Genomic DNA, 26,303 nt, shown 5'->3' on the forward strand with positions numbered 1-26,303 from the left:
TTGCTTTACCTATATTTTGAGTTGTTTTGAAAAAATAAAATAAAATTGATGAATAGACAGGGTTAGAAACAAAGAGTAACATGGCCAGGCAATTCATATGGAGGACAAGCTCCTTAGTGAGCACATTCAGGATTAAGAAGCTCCCAGGCATCAATGGAAGTTTCCAACACTTGATTCCAGCAGTGGAAAACTGCAAACACACAGCCACGTTGCTTTGGTGTCAGCCTTGCCCTGCCAAACAGTGGCAACAGCCATGGGATAGACATATGGGATAGGTTTGATGCTCCCAGAAAGGTCAGGATTGCTGGACCTGCGCTTCCCTTCCCTTTCCACAGCACTGGGGATCCCAGGCCTGCCTGTGCTACAGCTCAGTCAGCAGCACCTCCCTTTTACCACTGCCAGGGGCCTGGGGAGCCAGGACAAGCTCCCAAAGCCCCCAGACTGACCCAGAAACAGGCTGAAAGAGGAAGGCAACAGGATGTACAGGAGAAGAGAGTCCTGTTGGAAGCAAACATTATCAACATATTTTAGTGACTGCTAAAACAGGAGACTCCCAGCTCTGTATGACACACATAGGGAATTAATGAGGAAAGATGAGAGTACTTTTCAGCCATGTGTGACACCCCCAGTCTCCTCCTGATAAAGCAAATACACCACAAACACCTTGCAAGCACAACTGTAGCTGAAGAAAAAGCAGACACAAAGAAGAGGTTAATGCAACCACAAGCACAGACCAGCCCATACCTTGCCAAGCTGATCACCTTTTTGAGAAAATATGCCAATTTATGAGCTATTAGGTCAGCTTCAGACCTGCTCTGGTTTCAGGCAGGAGTTACATTTTGCCAAGCCATCCTACCCAGCACAGGACAAAAGGTACTTATGCAAAACCCAAATCTTTAAAACATTCACAGCCATTTTAATGTTACCGTCAAGCAGTGAATGTTCAGGCCAGAATATAGCTAGACTTCATTAGGACAAACTTCAAAATAAAGTTTTAAAACATTAGCTTTTTCTAAGTAAGTAAGTATATGAAAGGTAGGGGGAAAAAATAACATCTTTTCAGAAAAAACCTCAAGACACACAGGTGTGGTGTGTAGGCTGATGGGTACCCCAGGTTGTGGTACCATATGCATACCCCTCTTCAAAATATAGAAAATACAAGAAGTACTACCAAAATGTTTCTATTGCTTTCCCACACTTACATTAAAGCACTCTTTGTGCAAGCAAGCAAATATAGTGAGATTTCTCCAATTCCTTGATGAGAAAAGTGATTTTTCCTTCCCTCCAGTAAGAGCTGCCATTTACATATAAAAAAACCCAAGACAGCTGGAAATCAAATCTTACCACTGTGTATTTCCTGATGAAGATCCCTGCTCTCCCATTACTTTCCAAAATTTCCCCTCAAAACACTTGTTTTCTCATTATTGCCTGCACAGTTCTCATCCCTTTGCTCTTTTCCCTCATTCAGAAAGTCCTGATTTCTCATTCCCTGAATTTTTCTCACCTCTCTCTCTCTTGTCAGCTGCAGGGGAGACTCCTTAATACTTGGTTTCAAACACAGCCTACAGGAAACATCTCTTGAGGGAAAAAAAAGTGTTTGGGGTAGATGGTTGAACAGAAAAATTACCACCCACTTCACTTTCCACTGCATCCTTTCATCCTACTCTCTGTTCTGGAGAAGCCACACAAGTTACTATTCCCATTTGCTTTCCTCCTTCACCCACTGAGCTCCAGATGCTTTTGATACACCACTGACAACCTCTTTCTTTGCTTTGCTGCCTACCCTTTTACCCCCTCCAAGTACTGGGGTACTCCTGAAACTTGCTGCAATCTGCTCTTCTCCAGCATATATTTGCACTTGCTGCCTATTTCCCCTTCAGGAAAAGCCTCAGACATTGTCCCTGAAAACTTCAACCCAAAAATATCATTGCCTTTTCTTCTGACACCACCCAAGGCATGTCCTTTGGCTTTAGGGCTGTAGGCAGCCTGGTATCATCTTGGTTCTGGCCCTCTGAAGCTGAGAGTGCTGTCCAGACACACCTATTGCTTTAGGTGTTACCTGCTCCCATGTACAAGTGTAAAAGTCTCAGAAGGTCACCCAAAGCTGCTTTGGATGGTGCACCCTCCATTTTCAGCCCTGCACACAATTTAGACGTAATGAATCTAAGCTAGATTCAAGAATTATAAGAATGTTTAAACTAAAAAAAAAAATCTGCTGTCACTCTGCCAGTTTTAGGGTTCATTTTTACTGGCTCTTAAATATTTCTTGTAGCACAGCTTGGTGAAAGAGCTGTCTGGTCAGCAACACCTGCAACTGAAAACTCATCCTGTTGTGCACTGCTCAGCACTGGACCACATGACCAGGACCACATGCATGGCCTTGTGTGCATTGATGCAAAGGGAGAAACCTCTGCCCAAAGCCAGGGCTTAAACACCATGTGCTTTTCCAACAGGACTTGTATCTTTTCACTTTGACCAGGGTGTACTAAGAAGCACAGATCTTATTCATTGCTCAGTATCTGAAGGTGACGTATGTGAGGTACGCATGAAGTTGAAAACAATTAGAATGTCAAGATTCCACAGAAAATTCCACAGAAAAGTCATGTGCCCTTTCCTAATGATGGCCCCACATATCTTGAGGCAGAGAAAGACAACCCAAAGTGAAGTCCCACTTATCCTCCCACGGGTTTGGCCTTGGAGTTCCTTTCCTTCCCTCTGTGGGCAGAGGTATAGCAAGGGAGGGGGCAGGAAGACACAAAAGTTGGATTTGCAGCCACTGGAACTAACATATCAGCTGCACTCCTAGAGGCTTCATGAGCAAACCAGGTGTGACATGAACATTTCTGCTGCTGTTTCTCACCTATCTCTTTCACTAACACATGCAGGGGCCTAATAAAGCTCAACCTTGCACTTTTCTCCAGCAACAGCCCCACTCAGAATCAGTTCAAGAAAGGCAAAATTAATTTTGTAAGTTCAGCTTTCTTTGACATTGGGCTAAAAGCTTTCAAATACCGAACATTTACAGCAGAGAGTTGGTGGGGGTAGGAGGGGGTGAGATTTACTACAGAAAGCTCATACTATATTTTAATGGAAACTCTCATATTACTAAACAGGAACAGCAGATTCGGAAGGCTGATGTTTGTAATTAGGAGGTGTATCTGTAGTATCTGAAATATCTTCCATTCTTACATATAGCCATCTGAATTGTATCTTCCTGTTTTGATTAAAAACCTTCTGAAGTAAGGACTGAGTTAATTATAAATTATTTCACAATACACTCACTCATCTTTCCTGAAGCAGGAAGAAGGGGAGTTCAGAATCCTCCACGGAATTCCTTCAATCCCATTCACACCTATTTCAGAAGTGTAAATTCTCATGTTTCTCTGTGACCCGAGCCTGAAACAACAAAAAACAGGACAAAAGCACTTAGTAACTTTATGTTATGCACTAATAAAAAAATTAAATTATAATAATAGGTGCTTTAAAACAATTTGTTCTTGCTATAATTTGTCTTATGGATACTCAAGTCAAAGACATTGCTTTTAATTCAAGGTCAAATGAGTGTAAGATGACAGAAAACACAATGCTTTTCCACAACTACATAGTCTTATATTTCAGGGCTTTTCCTGTTCAGTTACAATAAATTCCATTTAGGCACTACAAGGTCTCTCTCTTTCTCTTTGTCACTGGACAAAGTTCAAAATTTCATTCAGGATGCTTCCTCGCTAAAATTTTTTTAAACAGGAACACAACCTGGAATGTGCTCTTAAAACACAGCCTTGAGAAATAAAATTTATTGAACATTCATGCTGCGAAAAGGAAGCTGAATTGTGTTAGCAGAAGACAATTCCACTCTCAGACTCATATCTTCCTGTTATCTGCATTCACTAGCTTCCAGTGTTCATCCACTTATTTTCCCAGACCAGGTCTAAACACCCAAAAAAGGTGTTGGGCAGCAGCAGGGGGTGATGTCCCTGCAACACTCCCAACACACCTTCACGCTGTGCCCTCTGCTGCTCCCCACACACAGACACTGCTGCCCATCTTGGAAACATGGGCTACAGCACGATGGAGATTCCAACAGCCAAGAGGTAACACCAAGACTTAAACCCTCCCAAGTAAACAGTGAGAAAAGATTCAACATGGTAGCTAAAATTAGGTACAAAACCCTCCATATTTGCAGGTCACTCTTGCAAGTACAGTCTCATGAAAATATGTTCTCCTTCCATTTTTTCTTATTCCTACATTTACTATTCATTTTTATACAGAATTATTATTCATTATACAGTTTTCTCAATTACATCGTGTGCATTTATACAGCCTTGAAAGAAAATCAACATTAGCAGGCATTGCAGTCTGAAGTCAGGAGGTTTTACAGTACAAGTGTAACACTGAACCACGCAGCATGAACTGAAGACACAGGCCTGGCAAATTTGTGGAATCCAGGCATTCAGGCCTGTGAATGGCATTAGAGATTCTTGCAATGCTCAGAAAGTCAAACAAAAGCTAACTTTTGAAAAACACTCTGAAAATCCTGAGAAGGATAAAAGAAAGGATGCTTTGTCAGTGCTAAACTTTTGTTATATCCAAGAGTGCACCGTCAATTTTTTTAACAGTATTTCTTCCACACATGATGGAAACAAGTCCAGAATAACTGCACAGAGCTCAGAGAGCTTTGTCTTTGCAGACTTCTGGTGGTTAAGTTTACACCTGGAGCAGACACAGCATTTACAAACACAAGTTACAAACTTCTCTAATTCTATGTGATTAATCATAATTTGCTGCATTCAGTTACCTTGCTCAGGAATGCACGGTGCATTAAAGTGGTAATGGAGAAAAGATCACTGAACTTCATAATTGCAAAGTCCTGCCTTCAAAATGCACAGCCTCATGTTTTCTAATTTAAATAACTAAAACAGCAAAACCAAAATACACCCTTGGAAGCCCCTGAGGAGTGGAAATCACACCAGTTTGGACCCCTCTGGCAGCGACAGAAAAGATGAAAATCCTAATTTGATTGATTAATTGAATGTAGCATCATAAAAAATCATTGCTTAGATCCTTAACTTTAGCAACTGGATCATTTTTTGAGGAACATGGTGAAGTCATGAGCTTCCCCAGCTCAATTAGGCAGGCTCATTATTAGAAGACTTACATATGAAGCCAGGTATGGTCTATAAATGTCCATGACTCACTCCTCATGTACTTTGTGTTGAATGCAAAGAACATTTCAAAGCCCAGCTGTCACCAATATCTATGATAACTTCTTCAAACACAGAGACACACACCTTGAAATCTGCTGACAGCTGGAGTGAACAAAGAAAGCCAGAAGTTTCAGATAGTTCTGGGAAAAAACTCTTGAAATGTATGCTTTGTTGCTCAAGAGTTTAAAAAAAAATGGGCTTCAAAACAGAGATAAGTTCTTTAATGAGCAGACTTTGTTCACTGAAACCAAAGGGCACATGGACTTCTTGAACTGGCCCTTAATTCTAACAGCTTGCTTCAGGTGCCTCTTTTTTGGCCAACCAAACATGCACACACAAATCAGCCGTATTACATTCCCTTTACCATAATCTCTGAAAAAGAATTTTGTTATTTTTAACATTTTCAAAACAGTACCATCTTTCTTGAAGATTAAAAATGGCCAGATAATGCTCAGTCTTTTTTATGCAATAATGTGACTCTATTTCATGAGGAGATAACTGAATAATTAAATCAAGATACATGGCTGAGACACTGAGGAGTAAATTGCCTTCTAACAAGCAACTAATAGTATGTATCTTCCAAAACTTTTATCTATAAAGTGGAAAAAACTTTAGAATACTCACAGAAGCTCAAGCCTTTTTTTCAAAAGCCTGCCAAAGTCATCTGAAATGCATTTGCCAAACATACACAGCAAAGAAAAATGCAGGGCCTTCCTAGCATTTGGGAAAACATGAAGGAGGAGAGGAGGAGTCAAACCAATCAAATAGAACCCAGTGGAATAAATCAGGCCACTTAAATACAAATGTCCACACACCTTTCCCCACAGGATCTTCCTACAAAATACTCACCCAAGATGTGTGTGCACACACATGGGTGTGCAGCTGGCACGGGATACAGCCCTGCCTGAACTGAGCCAGCTACCAACCACATCATCAGCCAGGCAAGATGGGGAAATTCCCCTTTCTCCCTGTTTTTAATGCAAGGATATCACAGAAAGTAAGGATCCTGCCCACCCCAGGCCTGCAGCTGACAGGCAGCCTTCTGTCAGGGTTATGTGGGATGGCAGCACACATGATGGAGACGGGAGTGCCTAAACAGGGGAACCTCCACCACGGCTCCTCTGCCTTGGCACCACATTTGACAGAGACCTGGGCATGCAGGGCTGCGCATGAAGGGTCAGCCAGGGCCAGGCACATGCCAGGGTGCACAGAATCAGCTCAAATGCCCAAAAAGAAGGAGCTTCAGATGGAGAAAGTCAGCAGATGCCAATTGCTTTTTAACACAACGCTTGCAGAAACACCCACGTGCACACACACACAGAGGCACAGGGAGGAGGGACAGGGGGGTGCAGAGCCCCATCTCTGCTTTAAAAACACTGTGAACTAGAGTAAGGCAAAGATCAACTGATTGTGAGGTTTTCCTGGAAATGTAAATACACTTCTAAAATAATCTGTCTTGACGTTCCTCCCTCATTCAAAAAGTGCTCTGCCTGCTCCCACAACCAGAAGGTTTCCCAAAAGATTACTTTCCCAATCATCACTATCCCTAAAGATCTTTTCAATGCTGTTTTAACAGGTAAAATCATATCTCTTACCCAAGAGCACAAAGCTGACATGACCTAGAGTTTGGCTGCATTTCTTCTAAGGATATTATCAGAGAAGTGGCAAATTGAGCCTCAGAACCTTAGAAAAATAAGGAATACTTACTCATAGCTATTTCAAGTCTGTCCAATGCAGCCACAACTTGATTTTGTGGAGGCAGAGAGGGAGAATTTGGGGCTTGCTTTCTTAATAAAGACCATAAATAATGTGACACACAGGGACCTCAGGAGAGAAGATAGTCTGAATACCCTGTCTCAGCTCACCAAGAAGAAACAAAATAGCATAGAAGGCAAACCCTACAAACCTGGGTCACATCAATACAAAGCCCACACATGCCACGAGGCCCTCCCAGTGCCCTATTTCATACTGTGACCCCTATCGTCCCCCACTGGTATGGAGCACAAGGAGGAACAGCAGCAGCAGGAATCCTCACCACAGAGAAAAAGTAGCATCAAGGTAACCTTGTTGTGCCATCTCCCATAAGTATAGTAGGAGTCCTAGTAACATCTATGTATTGTATAAGTGGCCTTGCCCCGGTCCTAATTGTTCTAAATGGGCTGCAGCTGTGATGTCCTTAACTGGGTGGCAGCTGTGGCTAATGAAGATAACTGGGATGAAATGGGGGGGGGGTTGGCAGGTCAGGGAGAGCCTTGGAGGAGTCCCGATGGAGAAGCAGGAACAACACTGCTGTGAAGAACTGTGTGTGAGAAAACCACCCAGGAGGTATGGAACTCTAGAAATATGATAACAACAATTAGAGAACAACACATAAGAGCAAGGAATCACTCACAGAATGTGCTAGGTTGGAGGGGACCCACAAGGATCCCACCAAGTCCAACTCCTGGCCCTGCACAGCACCGTCCCAAAGAGTTACAGCAGGTGCCCAAGAGCATTGCCCAATCCTTTTGGAGCTCTATCAGGCTTGGTGCTGTGGCCACTCTCCTGGCCTGTCATGCATGCCCTTGGCTCAGAGCACAGCCTAAACCCAGGGCTCGAGATGAGTGAGGCTGCACAGGGGCTGCCCCAGGCAAAGTGCCCAGCAAACAGGGCTGCAAGAAAATCCTCTCCTGGGCCACAGCTCAGGGACCTAGTCGAGGTCTCAGGGCAAAGTTCAGCTTAGAGACAGAGCCAGGCTGAGAGGAAAATAAAAGTGTGGGGGCTGCAGGACCTCTCTCCCACTGAACTCACCCGCTTGAGGGTGAGATGAAAGATGTAATCTGCCCCTCACAGCTGCCACTGTAGGCTGCAAATACCTTCAGGCAGACATCATAAACTTCATTACACCTGGCTAGCCTCAGGTTTTTAGTACAGCATCCCAAAACATTACCCTGCATATATATATTCCAAAAACACTTAATAACTTTGTGAAGACATGCTGTACCCTAATCTAGCCTTTCAAAGCACAGAGACCAGAGCTGCTGAGAGAGCTGAGGCAGGCACCCAGGGGCCCTGTCTGCCAGCAGCTGTGTGTGAAACCCAGCCCTGAGACCATCCCCCTGGGGCTCTCTGCCCATCCTCTCCAGGGCCTCTATATCCCCTGGCCAGCACTGCTCTCTCCCACCTACTCCACTGCTACAAGAAGAGCTCTGTTTCTCCAGGGCTTCTCCATGGGAAGCCTAAGGCTGAAAGGAAAGCATTCATGCCCAGCTGCTCACTATTTTTAGGTTGGCCTGTTATGCAGTAGCTGTAAGAGCATACCTTGCATTATCAGCCACTGCATTGCTGGTCACAGTCCTGAATTGCCAATCCAACTCTTTGGCTGGATTTATGAAAATTTTGCATTGTGTAGCTTTTCATCAGAATCAACTTAAAATGGAAAAAAGTGATCTATTTTCCTTTCTCTCATTTTATTCTTGATGGGAAGATTTTTTTTTTTAAATAAATCTACAGTATACATGGAAACACACACATTTCCTTGAAAACTAATTCTAAAGCTGTGAAACAAGCCTGGCATCTGAAATTTTGTGTAAATTTTCAAAAGACTGAAAAAAAGTATTTTAAATATATCTTCACATGAAAGTCCACCAAGATTTGGTCACTAAATCCAGCAGAGTAAAAAACCATGAGTAGAACTCAGGAAATTGCTCAGTTCAAATCAAAGACTAGCACCTCCATGTCTGGGGAAGAGTTGCACAACTTTCACAACTTGCCAGCTAAATATCTGTTGTGGTATTTGCTGTTTTAATTTTTTTTTTATATCTTAGGTTTAATCTGAATAACAACTATCAATTGACAAGGGCTTAATAAAGGAAACAATATTTTACCTTTGCTGATGACAGCAAAAGAAATCCAACAATGTCTGCACTCTTAAATCTTTATACACTCTTTAAGTGCCTTATTCTATCAAGTTGTAGCTCAACATGACTGAGCAGAGGCCAGTAAAGATTCCCACTTCAAAGTGTTCAGAGAAGGGACCTTGTATATAATACACATAATTTGATCTTTTGCACTAATTTTTAACCCTTAAAGAAAACACAAGCAAAAAATTCATAATCAAAATAGTCTATTGCCTTCTTGCAGTTTTCAGTATTTAAAAGATATTGACTATGTTGACTATGTTTCTATGCTCATTATATTGACCAAGGAATATAATGAGCATAGAAACAAAACTACAGTGCATCAGCTTTCAGGTTTCCAGACATTATCAGTGGTCACATTTCAAAAAGGAAACAGCTTCCTCTGTTCCCAGCTTCCATTTATCTATAAACTTTCCTTATGGATGTAGTTAATTCTAGCAACAATTAGTCCATTACACACATCCCTCAAAAAAATTAGCAGCTACTCAAAATGATGAGCTTAATCACAACCCATTTGGGGAAGAATAAATCTGGCATATCTTCAGCTATCATTTTTTAAAAGATAAAGTATAAAAATCATTAAAATGTCTTAAACTCAGGAAAAGACCATCAGTTTCAGAAGAAAAAATGAGGTTTGTGTAAAAGCTTTTGCCATAGCCAACCTAATACATGGGGTAGGATTTAACAACACACAATTATAAATATACTTTTTGACACTTTTAAGGAAGCTGCCCTGCATAACTCAAAATTTCTTATGCAATATTTATTTAGTAGCTTATTTATGTATAATATTTGATATCAAATATTCTGTAAAGTCTTAGGATATACTCAGACTCCAGCCTTGTGAGCTGTAAACTTAAAAACTAAGTAAATTTAATTTTCTTCCCATCAAAAACCATGACAATTGAAGCAAATTCTCTACAATGCTTCTTGCAATACTTAACATATCAAATTCTTCTTAACCTGTGTCATCCTGGATCTCACCTTCTGCCATAGGTTATGTAGCTAGAACGGAAATTGCCAGAGATAAAAACTCACAGCCTTCATCTGCCAAGAGCTTTGTAACTTCTAAGACTGGACCAGACACTGTATTATTACCAATATGGACACTATTCTGATCTTCATTATTTTTCAGCAGAAAAATAGTTAAAATAAAATACCAAATACTAAATACCAAGCATTTCTGTTGCAGAATTCAACACCATGCAGATGAAAGGCACAATTTATGCTCCTCTGACCCATAGCAAAAGAAATCAAGCCTTGCATTCAGATCATGCTTGGAAATTTTCTCTGGTATTATTACAGCAATATATTTCTGTGAAACTCCTTTCCCAACTCTGGCTGGTATTTTCTGACAGGAATCTCACCCATCAGGAAAAAAAAAAACCTTATCAGCTGAAAAAAAAAAAATTGTGAAAACATAACAGAATCAAAGAGATGATGAGGAAACACATAAATATATACCCTAAGTGCTCTGATTCCCACTGGTCTTTCCTGGCTGCCCAAAACAGGCTGGGGAGGACACAACCAAGGGGATTAAGAGGCAGACATCCCCAGTGTGCAAGAGGCAGTGTCCTTCAGATGTGAACTGTGTGCCAAGCAGTTTGTTTCACCAAAGGTGGCCTGGGCAGCAGCAGCACAGTGGGCATTGATATTTCTGTGGTCCACCCAAACCTCCAATGCTCACAAATGGAGGGGTGTAAAAGTGTTTGCAGTTCTGTATGGGGCAGGTTAGGAGTTAGCATTGCACATGACTTCATTTTGAGCTGATATTTCTACCTTACACTACCTAAAAGGACAAATTTGCTCTGAGGTGGCTCAGTGAGCTCTGAAGAAAGAAGGTCCTGGAGACACAGGTCCTAAACTCTCCATAAACCTTTCCTTGCAAAAAATGGAAAAGCTATTCCACCCATCAAGGCAGGAACAGCCAGTTCTGAGGCTTCTGCTTATCAGTTGGTGGTTTAGGGGGCAGAAGAGGATAAAGATACAAGGAAGTTGCAGGGAAAAAGGGTTTTTTGACAGGGCCAGTGCTAGGTCATCCAGAGTTCAGATCTCAAAAAAACTCATCATGGTGCTTTGCCAAGATGACCAATATTTCTGAAGCAGTTGCTTTTGAAATAATTTTAATATAACAGACTTTAAAGCATGTCTATATTCAGTATTGGTACTGGCCCTTGATATAAAAACCTTATCTCTCCTCCTCCCTTCCTGACCCACCATTAAATACAATTAACTCCCCTTTCTTTCCAATGCCTTATGCTTTCTTGGCAAAGATCAGGATGAAAAGCCTATCAGAAAGCAGAGAATGCAGGAAGGAAGGATGAAACACAGCAGGAGAGCTGTGCCCAAAGCTGATGATTTGAACAAAATTTAGCTTACAGTTAATTCACAGCAGGATTTTTGTAATGTCCTTTATCACCTATGAAGCCATTTCCTCATTATTCATTATCATTACACATAAGACAAGGAAAGATGTTTCTGCATAAAATGGAAAACCACTAGCATAGAATCAAAAACCACAAAGGCTCAATGAATTTTAGAAAAGTAACGAATTCTTCCTTCTCTTCACTAGGGAAAAGTAATGATACTATATCTCACTGAGGTGATCTGTAGCAAAACCCCCGAATATCCTGTGCAAAACTCCCTCCAGACTTGTCAGAACTCCTCTCAGAGAGAAATGAAGAAGTCCCACCCAGCCTGAACCCTCCAGTTCTCACTCTTATGTCACACAGAGTGCACATTTATGGTCCCTGTCTGCCCTGTTACATTTTAATATGGGGAAGTCATCTACAAAGAATAAGAGGAAATAGGATAATACACATTTCAACTTTGCTCCTTCCTGGAATCCACTGCTAATGCATTTCAGCCTCAAAGTGTACAAAAAGCATTTAGCTTATTGGTATTTTTCAAGTCATAGGTAGTAGAACAAATTTTAGTCAAGAGTCATCAAGATCTTCCATAGCACTCATTTCTAATAATACATGATGGAAAATTTGGTTTCACCATCACAGACAAGAAATCTGCCTCAGTAGTTAAAGAAAATGAACTCATGAAGCCAAGAGTCAAAACTATTTCAGAGGCAGCCACAGGTCAACATGACATTTCCTTTATCTGATCTTAGATTCTGCTTGTATGTGGCATAAATAAAAACATGCTGGTAATATTTGTGATATCTTACTATTAGAAGTTGCATTTGTGTGCACCTGTGAGAAAGCACAGACAGATTGCAAACCATTAGCTGCCTTTGCCAGCTGAAGGAATTTACTTTGCCAGGGAATGGGAGTCTGAAACCGCCTCCACAGAGAGTTCTAGAAGCTCACTAAGTCAGAGGTATGTGGTAAAGGCAACACACAAGAAATCAGGTTGTATTTCTACAAAATAACATTTTGAGTTTCAAGGACAAAGCCAAACTTCTGTATACTGATGTGAAAACAAAGACAATTTACCTATACATAACAACTTCATTGCAGAGCCTGGCCATTAAACTTGATCCCTTCTTTTAATCCCCTGAACTATGCACTTTTTTCAACTGACTGTTACTTCTCATTTGACCTGTTTAACCTCACTGTTTAATCTTTCTACTCCCAGACCACTTCTGCTGCTCTCTCAGCTCACAGACAGCCTTCCATTAGAGCTCTTCTCAGCCTGGAGGAATGTTAATTGTTGTACAAATCACCCTGTAAAAGTGAATATCATGAAAAAGAGCTGAGCAGCAGAAACTCAACCACTAGTCAAACACATTCAGCTTTTTCCATCGTTGAACAAAATATGAAGACAAGTCAAAACCAGAAGTTTTGTTTTCAGGTAGAAAAAAAGGAAAAATACAACACATTGGGAAAAGTTGAACACGGTAAAAAGAACACATCTTTGGAGATGGTACAGCACAATGCAAGTAAGCAAGGAAACCACAAACAGAAATCTTGGCACAGATTAAACTCCAGAAAACAGATATGTTTTTTCAGAAAAATCTTAGAGAAGGGGTTTATTTTTCCTTATTGTACTAGTAATCATTTAGCCCAGCTTCTTCTTTCATGTACACACTATGAAAAAAAAAAAAGGTACAGTTTTATAGTATAGTATAGTTCTGGTAACTTCAACAGCTCATCATGAACTTCAGTTAAACACACAGGGAGGGGAGGTAGACAAGAGCACTCTCCTGCTCATGCACTCAATGCATGATCTGTGAGGACAAGCACTACTGGGAACAAGTCACAGAGTAGTTGGGGATAAAACAGCAATGTCAAGAGAACTCAAGAAATCAGCAAAAAAACAGAGAGGCCCACCAAGGTTTCCACAGAGAAAAAAATCAAGAGGAAGTATTGAAGCAGTTTTGGGAGACCCAGTAGTTAGATGTAAACCTTTCTTAAGCTCAGCTGGAAAAGCAAACAGCAGCAGGAGATCACAGGAACCCTTACACCAACCTGCTGCAACTGCAACGGTGCGGCCTCTTCACTGGGCTGAATCCTCAGCCTCTGCCTCCACTTCCTCCCACCATGAAAACCTAAATGCTCTTTGTGGCCTCTAAATGGACTTTGTGGCCTCTCTGCAGTCCAGCTGAAAGTAATTTGCTCTTTCATTTCTCTCCAGCTACAAGTACTGCACCAGATTTTTAGATTGCTTCTGAGTTTGAGGATGAAAAAAAGGAGCTCCTGTCTCCTTTGGAGATGGTACATCTCCTGCTGCAATCCACAAGCTGGAGCAGATCAGGGGGCCAGATCTGCAGCTCTGACCTGAGTGTGAGGCTCTTACAAAGACACTTGGGACATCAGCATCAGTGAAGAGGTGGAGGGTAAAAGAACATGCTACTAGCATGGCCTTTCCCGTACTCTTATAATGAATGATGGCTCGAACAGAAACAAATGTCCAGTCACTCAAGGAACAACTTCCTCATTCCTTTCACTTTTAGAGAGGGATTTATTTTAATAATCTTTTTTAACTGCTTAATGGGAATCCAGGATATCTGCTATACTTCAATTCTCTACATTTCCCTTGATTACAACAGCACATCCCTACACAGAACTCACTGCACACCCTATTCAGGAGCTGACATATCAGTATTTTGGTGGGTTCTGACAGAGTTTAACTTTTTCCCTTTAATTTTCTTCCTTTGAAGTCTTAAAAGAAATAAATCTATCATCTTCTTACTATAAATACAGAAAAGCCCTACAGGTCATAGATTTGCTACCACCTAAGGGTTTTCTAGAAAGCTCAATGCTGTATGGTCAGAAGTATGTTTCCTGCCCAGAAACATGTGGGGCTATCAGAACTAACTTCACAGACCAATTCCCTCCCCTCGCTGACAATTCACCCTGATACTATTTTGCCCCCAGAGGATCAAAACCAGTATGAACTCACCCTCCCCAAAAGGAGTAATTTTTATCCTGTGTTGATCCTACTGTTTCATCAATCACAGAGTGAGAGAATGCAGGCAAAAGTCTGTGCATGCAAAGGGGGTTTAAATCCCTCTCTTCTACCCTGAAGATTTTTATTGGTGTTATAAAATCAGAATATCAGCTAGACTGTTTGTTTCATCATGTCACTTGCAGACAATCAGTTGTACCTGATAACAAGCTGCCGTAACTCTTCCTTTCAGAATCCAGGACTGTCCAGCCTAACCTTGAAGGGGGAAAGTAAAGTAAATGGCATCTCTCTTAGGGTTTGCCTTCAAACTGGAAACAAGGGGTAGAAATGACTGGGAAATGATGCATGGAGATGTGAAAACATGAAGAAAACATTCAAACCTCTTCCCAGGTAACTTTATAAGAGACGATTTCAGACTTGAAAGCACTGCCTTGATTAAGCTACATCCACTAAAAGAAAAAAAAAAAAACAAAACTTCAATCAAATCAAGTGACTGTGGAAACCTCTTTTAAATACCACTGCCTGCAATCTCATAGAGTCCCAGGCAAAGTTCCCAAAGACTTCAATAAAACATTTGTCTGGGATAAGGAGTGCCAGATTTGGCCCACTTTAATACATTAAGTCTGTGGTAGGTGAAAAACTGAAACATGCAGCAGTTATGAAACTACCCTCATAGCCAAGGAGATAAGAGAAAACAGCACTCATCCTTCTCCACAATGGGAACATGCAGAGGGTGGATGGGAAATTTAAAGAAGAGAAGGGAGCAGGAATTTGAGGATAAAAATTATTTAATATCCTCCCAGTGTGGGCTGGAAAGGATTGTGGTATGCCTGTTAGAGAAACTGGCTGGAGTGTAAGGCTGAGAAAGTATTCAATGGGTTTGTGTGAATGTGTGTGTGTGTGTGTGTGTGTGCGTGTGAGAGCGTGTTAAGGGTTGGGTCTGTGCGAGTTCACAAAGTTTATTCCATTCCCCTGCCAACTCTTCCGGGCCTGAGACAAATACAGATAACCTTGGCTTAACCCAACTTCAAGCAAACCTTCCCTTGTCACCCTCACCCTCAATTAGCAACTTTCAATCCAAAGTGCCTAAAAATAAACTATGAAATCACTTCAGTTACAGCTCTAGTAATGCACTTTTCCATAAACTTCTCCATGGCACTGGACTGATTCAAATACCATTTGCTAAAAGACAAATAAATGTATGAGAGGGGTGTTGTGGTTTAACTCCCCAGGTTTTTACTCCTGCAGAACAGTTTTTCCACCCCACAGCAAACAAGGTACTCCAGAGTGCATTAGTGTTACCTGCTGCTGCTTAAAGATGAGCAATGCTAAAATAGCTGGTTGGATTGCTTTTCAAACAAGACTGGTTTCTTGCACAGCACAACACTGTTATTTAATACACACATTTCATCATTTCAGGACCTTTTTTCCCTCCCTGTCCCCCAGCTGGGAACATCCATACTCATGGCAGTCTCCAATATCAAGACCACCCAGATTCATCTTTGTCTCTCAACTGTCTGCCTCTGCTGCACTGCGATAAAAATCTAGACAGAGCCTTTATTATTATTTTATCCAGAACTTGTCTAAACCTTCACCTGCAAAACACTGACTCACTCTGTCTTTAACTACCTGAAGAATGCAAAGGAAGATAAATTAACTCATAGGCATAGAAACTCAACAAGCAACAGCATAAACTTGCTAGTCAAACAATGAAAGTTAGAGCAACAACAGAAGTTTTTTAAAAAGATAAAAAGGACTCAAGTCCTAAAAACAGAAGCCAGAGGAAGCTTGGCTGATCTGTTCCTTTTGCCATAGTTCTAGTTTATCAGATGATAGCAAATAATATTTAATTTATTAGTGTCTCATCAATCCCAAATTATAAGCTTTGAATACTAAATAATCACCACCAAATGCACATAATTTTAGGCAAGAGTCTCCTAAGAAAACAAGATATTCACAAATAAACAACTCTTTCACCTTAGGTCTTTGTAGAGAGGAAAGCTGATGTAAGCTACAACATTCCAAGTCTTGGTAAAAAGCTGGTGGATTGCTAAGTAACCACTTAAAGCTTATCAAGTGAAGTTTAATGCCGCAGCACATTTGATTTTCCCTCATGTCTGCTGCATCAGCCCCCATTGCCAAAGCTCAGTGACGAATTGCAACATCTCTGTTTGAGTGTAATCACATTGGTCAGAGTCACAAAAGATTCTGGCGAGTGTTAAGAAGCAGGAAGCAAAAACCACTGCCTTTCATTCTGACAGCTAGGCTTCTGTGTCTGGAAGAGCCTCCTGCCGAAGGCTATTAGCAGGTCATGTTTTAATGCCCACAACCTTGATCAGTGGAATGCCTTGTATCGGTGGCAACATTCAAAACTTTCCTGTTGGGAAGGAAGCCAACAGTGCTGTCCCTCTAAAAGACAGTGTTGGGCATTTGAAAAGACAGAGGAACCTCAGAAAAATAGGTATTCAAAACCTAAACGTGACCATTCATATTACAGGAAAACTTCCACCCATCATTTTGACACTTCACACACCAGTGTGATAAGATTATCATACCAGAACGAGCATGCTACATTAGCACACTGAAAGTAAATACTCGAACAATTTTCTTCCAGACTTCACATGTCATTGAAATTTAGCAAATATTTACCATGTTTTGGATGCTCTAGAAGTCAAAATGTTTAAATTTTCACCATCATAAACTACAACATAATATCAAAAGGCAAAGGCAAGTACCATGACAGCATAAAATACTTCTATAGGCTTATCACAAAATTTGCTTTTGCTGAATTGTCATCAAATAGGGAATTTACACCTGCAACCCCCATTCCCAATTTGAGTAAGAGGGCAGCTGCTCCAGACTGTGAATGTCCCAGTGCCCCAGCTTCAGGAGAAAGCCAAACAAAACACATTTCGTGGGGCCAGTCAGGAATTCTCTGGTTTCATCCTCAGCAGTAGAAATGTAATTTTCTTTTGTGTTGTTTGGACTATCATGAGCGGTCATCATTTAAAATTCCACTGTAAACCATATTACAAAAGGCAATTGTGGTAATAAATTAGTATAATAAACTTTAGAGTTTACCCACTGCCATCCACACTTAATTTCCTTTAGAGGTGAAGTTAATTACTTCATATCAGCACTGGTTTTGCAGGAAGACAACCAATAGGTGATTATTAATTTGTGGCACTTTGAGGGGGGTGGGGTGAGAGAAGGAGAGAGATAGGCACTGTTCCCTGTTATGCTTTCTCAATCAATGCTTTTTACCCCTGCAACTCAGTCTTCTTAAGAAAATGAATATGGTTGAAAGTGTTTGGAATACCACCTCCATATGTAAATGAGAAATGCTGATTTCTTTCAACAGAAAAGAGACATACTTCTACACCAAGGTTTTCTCAAGGAAATAAGTCCTCAGCTGCACAAGGCAAAGCAAAAAGAAGTATTTAGCATATTTTTGCTTGCAACATAGAATGAGTTGACAAACACACAATAGGATTTCATGCAACCCTGAATCCAAAGTAAACATTAAGGAAAAGGTGAACATTGGAGGATTAATTATTTATCTTTTTTCCTCCAGTAGCTACATACATTCTGTCTCTTTTCTATACATTTTGTCCTTGCATTTAGCATTTTGCATTTTGGGAGGAGAAAATACAGCAGTGTTCAAAATAATTCTCTGCAATTATTCATTATGATTGTGGGAATAAACAAGCATTTCAACTGATTAGAAAACCTCAGTGAAACCAACTTATCATTTTATTAATCCTTCATTCAATTATAGTAAACAAGTAGGCTTCATGTGAGGTTAGCTCCAGGGTTTACTCAAGTCACATCTGACATGAATGTTTTACCCAAATGCATTATGCAGTGATTTTCATGACCTTCCTTAGGGGAAAAAAAAAAAAAAAAAAAAAAAAAAAAGAAAAAAGGCAACTCAAATGAATTGGGAAAGGGAGGCTTTGTGTTTTCACAGTCCTGGGAAAAACTTGGGGTAGTCCCACACCACAAATAGAAGGAAAAAAAAAGAAAAAAAAAACCCCAAACAATAAAAAAATACCACTCCCTCTAGGAGTGATGCAGGATTCCCAGACCTCGCCTGAGCAGACAGAGCAAGTCCAGATGGCTCCCAGATTTGCTGCTATTTCACAGGCCCTAGCTAAGCCCAAAACCAGGAAAAATACAGCAGGCCTGCTCCATACTGATTGCAGCCCTGGGCTACATGCTGCTCTAGCTGTTCCTTGTAGAGTCAAGGTGATCAAAAGCCTGCTACCTCCCAAAAAACCCCAGCATATTTATCACTACAGGTATGCCTCTACAGAAGAAATTATTAGTTTGAAAAAGTGGGGACAAAGCAAATATACCGCAATTATAAAATATTCCAGTGAAATGCAATACTTTCTCAAACTGCTTCAGCAAGTAGAAAGACAGGTTTTCAGGAATTTTAGATTTTTCACCTGAAGTGCTAAGAGCCCAAACAAAAAAAGCACTGTTCTGCAAGGGCAGGGAAAAAAAGCCATTAAGCAAAAGCAGTTGAATTCTTTAAACCAAGCTGCCTGACAGGGTAAAAGTAACCAGCAGGTAAAATGATTAAGTAACTTGCTTGAAAATATTATTTTTTAATAAATCCAAAATAATTTTCAACAGAAAATTATAATACTGAAATATATATGCATACATACATACACAAACACACACACATATGTATAAAGATTTAAAACTATTATCAGTGTAAGCTTCTTGCCCAAAACAAGAACCAGCTTTAGTGGAAACATTCCTTCATCTTTTTACCATGTGCTGTCCAGGGCTTATCACAATTGCAACACAGTGAAAAGCCTTCTATAACACACAATTTCTATTCCATTTCCTACTTGTCAGGAACTTCATGAAAAAAAAAAAAAAACATTGCCCTTATCTGTGTTTTCTCTATTGGCTACAACTTCTTTGCAGTCCATCAAAAACACTGCAAAAATGTCTTTTGCTACACTGCTCTAAAGGCTAATTTTTCATAGCAGAAATAGAAACAGTAGTGTGGAAGGTCTGTAAGACACAGTAATTTCCTTCCCAGTGTACAAATGGTGAAAACAAACAGGAAATAGAGATTAAAATAGGATTAGAAATAGACTTCTAACACTTCTGACTCGAACAGAAAAATAAGCTTATTTGCAAGCAATGCTTTTCACAAAATACATTTGTTTTGTATGTAAAATGTTCATTTTTCTTTTCTGTAAATGTCAGCATTTAGTCTCAGCCTACTCTTTTTCATAGCCTAGGCTCCACTCTATTATATCAGGTCTTCATACTTCCTATTTCTCTTACTAGGGGGATGAAACATTTAGCTGCAGGTGTATTCTGAACAGCATCCAAACCTACAGGGAAAGAGAGAGCTGCTCTCCTGTGGGACAGGGCTGCAGCAATCTGCAAAGCTGAGTTTGCAAACATACTGCAGGGTTAAGACAATAATATAACACGACACTACAAACAATGTCAAGTTGGAGACATTTGAATGCCAAATTCCCCAAGGGAATTTTTTGCTGGTCAATTAAAACGCACCCTGATATGGTGGGGAGCGTGAAGCAACCCTTCACCTTCTCGTCTTTCTTTCATTTCTTTCTCATGATGCCAAGGTGTCATCTTTGGCTTTCTCCTCTGCCTGCCTCCGTACACCTTTGACTGGCTCAAAATCCTGCCTGCTTTAGCATTTTAGTGCCTTCCCTTCCTGCTCTATTCGTAAAACCAAAACACTCACCCAGTCCCTCATTATTGTTGCTGAGATGAAAGATAATCTCTTTCCTTCTGGCTGTGACAGAAGCAATCTTACCCCCTAAAATCCATTCAAAATGCAAAAATCATTTTTTCTGGATTACTGCCTCAAGCACATTACCCCTATTTCATCCTGCCATTCCTCCTACTGACTCCCCCTTTTTCTACTACATTAAGCACAAATTGCTTGCCTTCATCTTAAGAGTTGTTCTTAGATGATGACAACCGATCCAACTGCCCTACACATTCACTTAAAACCCAAGTAATGAAGCCTAATAACGACATACAAAATCTCTTTCAAGAGGAGTAGCTAGCACTCAAACCTTGCACTTTAATAACCAATACAGTGAGAGTACACCTTCTCACAACAAAATCTCTGGCACACGGATAAGGTGCTCTCCTCTCTTTGCAGTTTGAGCCCAGCAATGACTTTTAAAACAGCTGAACTTCTGAACCATTTTATAACAAACTACTGGGCTTCTAAAAGAGCCATTCTGGTATGTGGGAAGTGCTGGGGGATCTTCTTGGTAAGAAATGCACTCCCAGAAAACCTCACAAAAAATGGCATGGTGGTATTTCAAGTCCTTCCTCCCCCTCAGACCGAGTTGACTCAGGGAAAACTTTCAACTTCTGTGATACACAGTGTAATTTTATCAAGCTAGTAGATCTTCAAAAGAGGTAGTTCAGGCTCTAGGAGACACACTTCACAACATGACAGTGCACAGGTGTTTTTTCCACAATAAGTAAAGTCCACTGCATGTAGGTATTTAAAATCAATTTTTGTGACCATCCCCTAAACCTTCTGCACCTAATGGTCAAAATAAGGGGAATAAGAGTTCAGAGGGACAACATGTCATTTCAGTTAATCTCCAAACCAGGCAACTGAGACCAGAATGATTTTCAAGTTCTGCACATCCACCACACCCACAATCCAACCCTCTGGCTGGCCAACCTCCAAGAACACATCAGGTCCCCAATCCTCAAACCTGCCTGACCCAGCTTGAACAGAAAGGAAATCCAAAGTGTTCATATAGAAACACAACTAGGACGTATTCTAACATGGTTTCCACAGATCATTTAGGGAGGTGGCATAGCCCAACAACTGGAAAAGTCCAAATATATTAAGGTAACACTTAACATTATTAAATGGGTTCAAAAAAATCCCAACAATTAATGGTCCTTTATTATGTACTTGAATGAAAACTTTAAAGATAAACACCAAAGGAAAAAAAATCTCCAAGCAAATGTATGAATGTATAGATTGTGCACCAAAGAAAAGCTTCCACCCAGGAACCCTTTTAGAAGACAGCACATTTCACCTTTTAGTCACACATCTCACCAGCAGGCTAATTTTCATATACTGAGACTTGAGTAAAACACTTCTAGACAGAACTTAAGAAAAAGAACCTCTCTTTTGTTAAGGATAGTGGGGAATTGGAATAATTTACCAAGGACAACTAGCAAATTGCTGTTACTGGAGGTTTCTACAAAGAGTTTCTGAGTCAATTGCCTCTCAGAAATTATACAGGGCTGTTACAAGCTCAGGTACAGAGAAGGACATGTTAGGCTGTTTTCCATGACCCAGTGCAGTGCTTGAAATTTTTGTCAAAGTGCATCAAAAGCTGGGGAAGTCTTAGACTCCCCAAAATAAAAACAAGATGATAGAAAATTATGAAATCCCTGGATCAGCACAGCATTCATATGCCTGCCCAGCCTAGGAGCACTCTGTAAAGCATAGTGGGGGCTTTGCTACTGTCACGTCCTGCTCTGATAGGGGAGATGTCCTCCTCTGAACCTTCTCAGACCTGTGGTATATGCCCTGTATCTTTCTGCCCTACTAGGATCCAAGATGCTCACAAGGTCAAGCAGGCCGCTTGCTTTGTTTAAAAATCAAAATAACCTCTTCGGATACTCCTTGTGCATTTCCTGCCCTTTGGAATAATGGTGTAGGAAACAAGTTGTTATCCTGCTACCTGCCTCTTCTTCATGTCAAGTGTGCCATGAGATCCAAGTGGTACTCCTATCATTTCCTTCTAAGTCCTGTATAATCTGCAGCCCAGTATAAACCAAAGATGACATTCTCATTTTGTTGGATCAGGGTATGTGATTTGGGAAAATTTTTTTTAAAAGGAACCAAAGTTTGCTTTTGAACGCCCAGACACATTTTTACTTCAAGGCTATTGCAAATGACCTTGCATTCAAATTACCCTTTTCAAATTTACTGCATCCCTGCTCCTAATTTTTGTGTGTCCCATTACCCAGAAGTTTTCAGAATTCTGAAATGATTCTGTGAAACTGCCAACCTGCAACATATTATTCCTGTCCATAATTTACTTAGCAGAGTTAGAAAAGTCAAAGCCCTTGAATCTAGCAAGAGAAGGGAAAGGAACAACAAAAGTGCTGCTAGCAAAAAGTGTCAGCAGCACAAAGAAAACCAGGGGAAATGTGGGTCCTTCATGTGAAAAGGCCAAGAGACCTGGTGGCAAAGGACAGGGATAAAGCTGAGGTACTTCACTGTTAAGACTTGCTTTCAGAAATCCCAGATCCTTGAGACCAACAGGAAAGTCTGGAGAAAAGAAGACTTAACTGTGTTGGAGAAGGATCTAGTTAGGATCAAACTTAAGCCCTACCTGGTCAAGCCTTGGGGTCTAATTGGATTCACCCAAAAGTGCTGAGAGAGGCGGTCAATGCCATTTTGAGGGTTCCTTCAATCTACAAAAGGTCACAGCAACTGGCAGAGTTTCTCAAGGACCATAAGAAAACAAATGTCACTTTGAGAAGGGCAAGAAGGACAATCCAAGCAATTAGAGATCAGCCAGTCCCCACTTCAATCCACAGGAAGGGGATGAAGCAAGTAATCTTGGAAAACATTTCAGAGGGATTTCAGCAAGCTGGAGATGAAGTGGCAGGAATCTTACAAAGTTCAAAGAGAAATGACAAGTCACCCCTGGGCAGGAATAATTCCAGGCACTTCTGTAAATGAGGGAGACCAAGAAAGCTGAAACTGCTCAGTCTGGAAAAAAGACTACTTGGGAGAGCTCACACAACCTCACACCAGTGAGGGCAACGTGGGATGGGTAAGGAGGGAAGACAGGAATGTTGACACAAATCTCAAGACAATTCCAAGTAACCATGGGGGATACCTCCTACTAGAAGCACAAGAAAAGCCTAAATCTGAAGACTTTAGTATGAGGGGGGCCTTCCATCAAAAATTAAAACTGTCAGCTTAGGATTAGGGAAACTAATATATAACTGCAACGATGGTTAATAGAAATGTCATAGACTTTATTAGATTCATTTTTTTCTAATCATACGAAATATGTGATTTATGAAGACAGCAATTACATTAATATAGCTAAACAGTGGTTTGTTTCATTTTACACTGGCCTTGCTAAACAATTAGACTCCTTTATATCAACATTTCTACAAAACTGACTCCATGAAACCACATCTATCAGCAGGAAACAGATTGGAATGATGAAGAAAGAAAGCTGGTTTATAGCAGCATGAAAAATTTCACGGCTTAACATAGGATTACAGATTTCATGTGATATAAAGACAAAAAGTCTTTATATCACATGAATAAACTAGCAATTTTTTTCTTACTCATCTCCCACATAAGCACAGAATAATCCTTACACAGAAATCTGGGTGTGAAGCACAGGACACTCATCTCAGGCAGTGAAAGAGTGTTTCCTACACACGTTGCAGAGACATACAATTCTTCATGTACATACATACACAAAGACTAGAGACACTTTTATCTCTATACCAATATACTAAAAATGCCATATACTATATGTACTAAGACTAGAGAACCTTATTTTTTTCAGATAAATATCTCCTGCTGATTAGAACAAATGCTTTGATAATCTAAGTGCTTATCGTAGCAGCAGGAAGGAGTGACAATTATAACACTCCCTCCTCACTTTCAGGCATAACAAATTTTGAAAACCTCCCCTGTTCCACTACAAAAGACTCTTGTGAGCATTTTCCTTCTATATACAAGCAAAGACTACACTAAACTGGCTGAAATAAATTAGTGCGTTTATGGTTGTATTCTCACAGAAACCAAGAATGCACATGGTAACATCAAAGATCATCCTTTACATTATTTGTGATGATAAAAGTCAAATAATACATCTAATTGTGAAAAATGTCACAGAAAATGCAACACAAATACTCCAACAGAGGAGTCCATTAGAAAAGCTCAGTCCTTGATCTTTGCATTTACTTTCCTTGAAATATATTTGATAACCTGAACAAATAATCACCCAGTCAGCCTTGACCCAATAGTGTGTTAGGCACCATAATTGTCCTACTAATTAAACTGCTAAATAACTCATACAGAGAAAATAAACATACTGTACTAGAAGTTAAATTTCGTTATTTTCTTAAGCCTTAATTCTTCAGCACTTTCAGCATGCAAAAATCACTCAAAAATACTGGTTATTATGGGTGTAAAAGAGGACAGCACTCCTGCTGGGAACTCCATGGCCCTCAACTCAAGAATAAATAAAATATACTCAAAACAATGCTGCCGCTTATTTTACATCTCATGAATCTGGCTGAAAGAAGCACCTGTTTAGGAATGAAGTTTCCTCCCATCCTTCTAAATCACTCACCACTGCTCAAAAAAAGATACTACAAACAGTAGCTCTGCAGCACTGGCATGTGCAAGTCAAATGCCCAAATGAGAGCTGGCAGGACCAAAATACAATGGAAAGAAAACATCACAGATTTCACTGAATGGTCTCATTTGCGTGCATCAATGAAAATCCCTGGAGTGACTAAAAGGCCTTTAGGCCTTTCATTAGGGTCAGAGATGGAATCATAAAGCACAGGATTAGGTACATTCCTGGTTAATTTCATTTGTTAGTTGTGGTGGGGTTTTTTTGGTTGGTTGGTTCGCTTTGGTTTTTTGTGGTGGTGCTTTTTCATTTTTTGCTTGTTTTTTTAAGGGTGAGGAGTACATTTTTTTAGAGTTCTTTTTAAGATATCCAAAACATAGAATGATATTAGTATTTTTCAATCCCAGATATCTAGGCTGATTTCTTTTCCAAGGTGTAAGCCAAGGAAACATGCCAAGGAAGATGGAAATTCCTGAATATTCTGAACTTGTTGGGTGGTAGTTAAATATTTAGATGTTGCTTTCCTTCTTGCTAGCCATGACTTCTTTTTTCCATCATTTCACTAGATTTAATTTTTTTCCTACAGAGTGATTTATGAAAAACAACAGCTAGCCAGCAGCAGCAGCAGCAGCAGCATGAGCTCCAGGTGTTAGGAAAAACCCCTACATAATTAATTTTCTCTTTGATATATTATCACTTCCCAAAAAATATTATGCTTGCAGATCCAAAGATCTATTTGCACATCCCAGCGCAGTTTTAATCCATGTGTAATATTTTCCTTTGTCTCAGGTGAGACCATATACCCCAAGAAATACAGATAGCAGGATTCAAGAATGGATTGTTTTGTGGCAACTAATATATCAAGTGGTTCTTCAAGACCGACACAGTCTGCTGGTGTTGTTTTAAGGCAGGATCTAATAAAACAGATGGCATTGGCCTTCAAAATCCTTTGTCAACTCAGTTCACCAATGAGCTGAACACTGATTTTCCATTGTTTTTTACAACCTCCAAGAAGTTACAAACATTCAAATCTAAATTCAACTTCAAGGGGTATTTTAGGCCCCTTGTAGTACTGCCAGTTTTAACATGTTCATATAACAGACCATATAATTCTGCAAGTTGATTCTCAGTGCCTATAGTGGCACTTGAGGTTGGGGTGTTTTTTTGTTGGTTAGACTTTCTTACATAGATACCTGAAATTCATAACTAGAATAAGTTTATTTTTCTTCATGGTGATATATGCTTCTCCTAAATAAGTATTCAGGTATTACTTATATGCAATTTATCATCTGCAAAATGGCACCTCTTCCAGAAATATGGAAGCATCTTAAACAAAATTATGAGCTGCCAAAAGTTGACTGGGGAAGTGAATTTCCTGCTTATTCCAAGTATGAATACAGAAAGAGATCTAGCAAGGTGGGGTACCTGAGGATAACTTGGCACTGTGGTAA

General features: G+C 40.2%; 1 long non-coding RNA gene across 1 annotated transcript in view; it reads right to left on the reverse strand.

Moving 5' to 3' along the window:
- The window catches only part of LOC132076687 (uncharacterized), a 273,769-nt gene that overhangs the window by 135,842 nt on the left and 111,624 nt on the right, over window positions 1–26,303 (reverse strand). The window contains exon 4 of the long non-coding RNA XR_009418958.1: window positions 3,283–3,396. This is a non-coding gene — a long non-coding RNA (uncharacterized LOC132076687). The remainder of the gene's footprint in view (window positions 1–3,282; window positions 3,397–26,303) is intronic.

Source organism: Ammospiza nelsoni, chromosome 1 (assembly GCF_027579445.1).
Source record: "Ammospiza nelsoni isolate bAmmNel1 chromosome 1, bAmmNel1.pri, whole genome shotgun sequence".
Classification (NCBI taxonomy): domain Eukaryota; kingdom Metazoa; phylum Chordata; class Aves; order Passeriformes; family Passerellidae; genus Ammospiza; species Ammospiza nelsoni.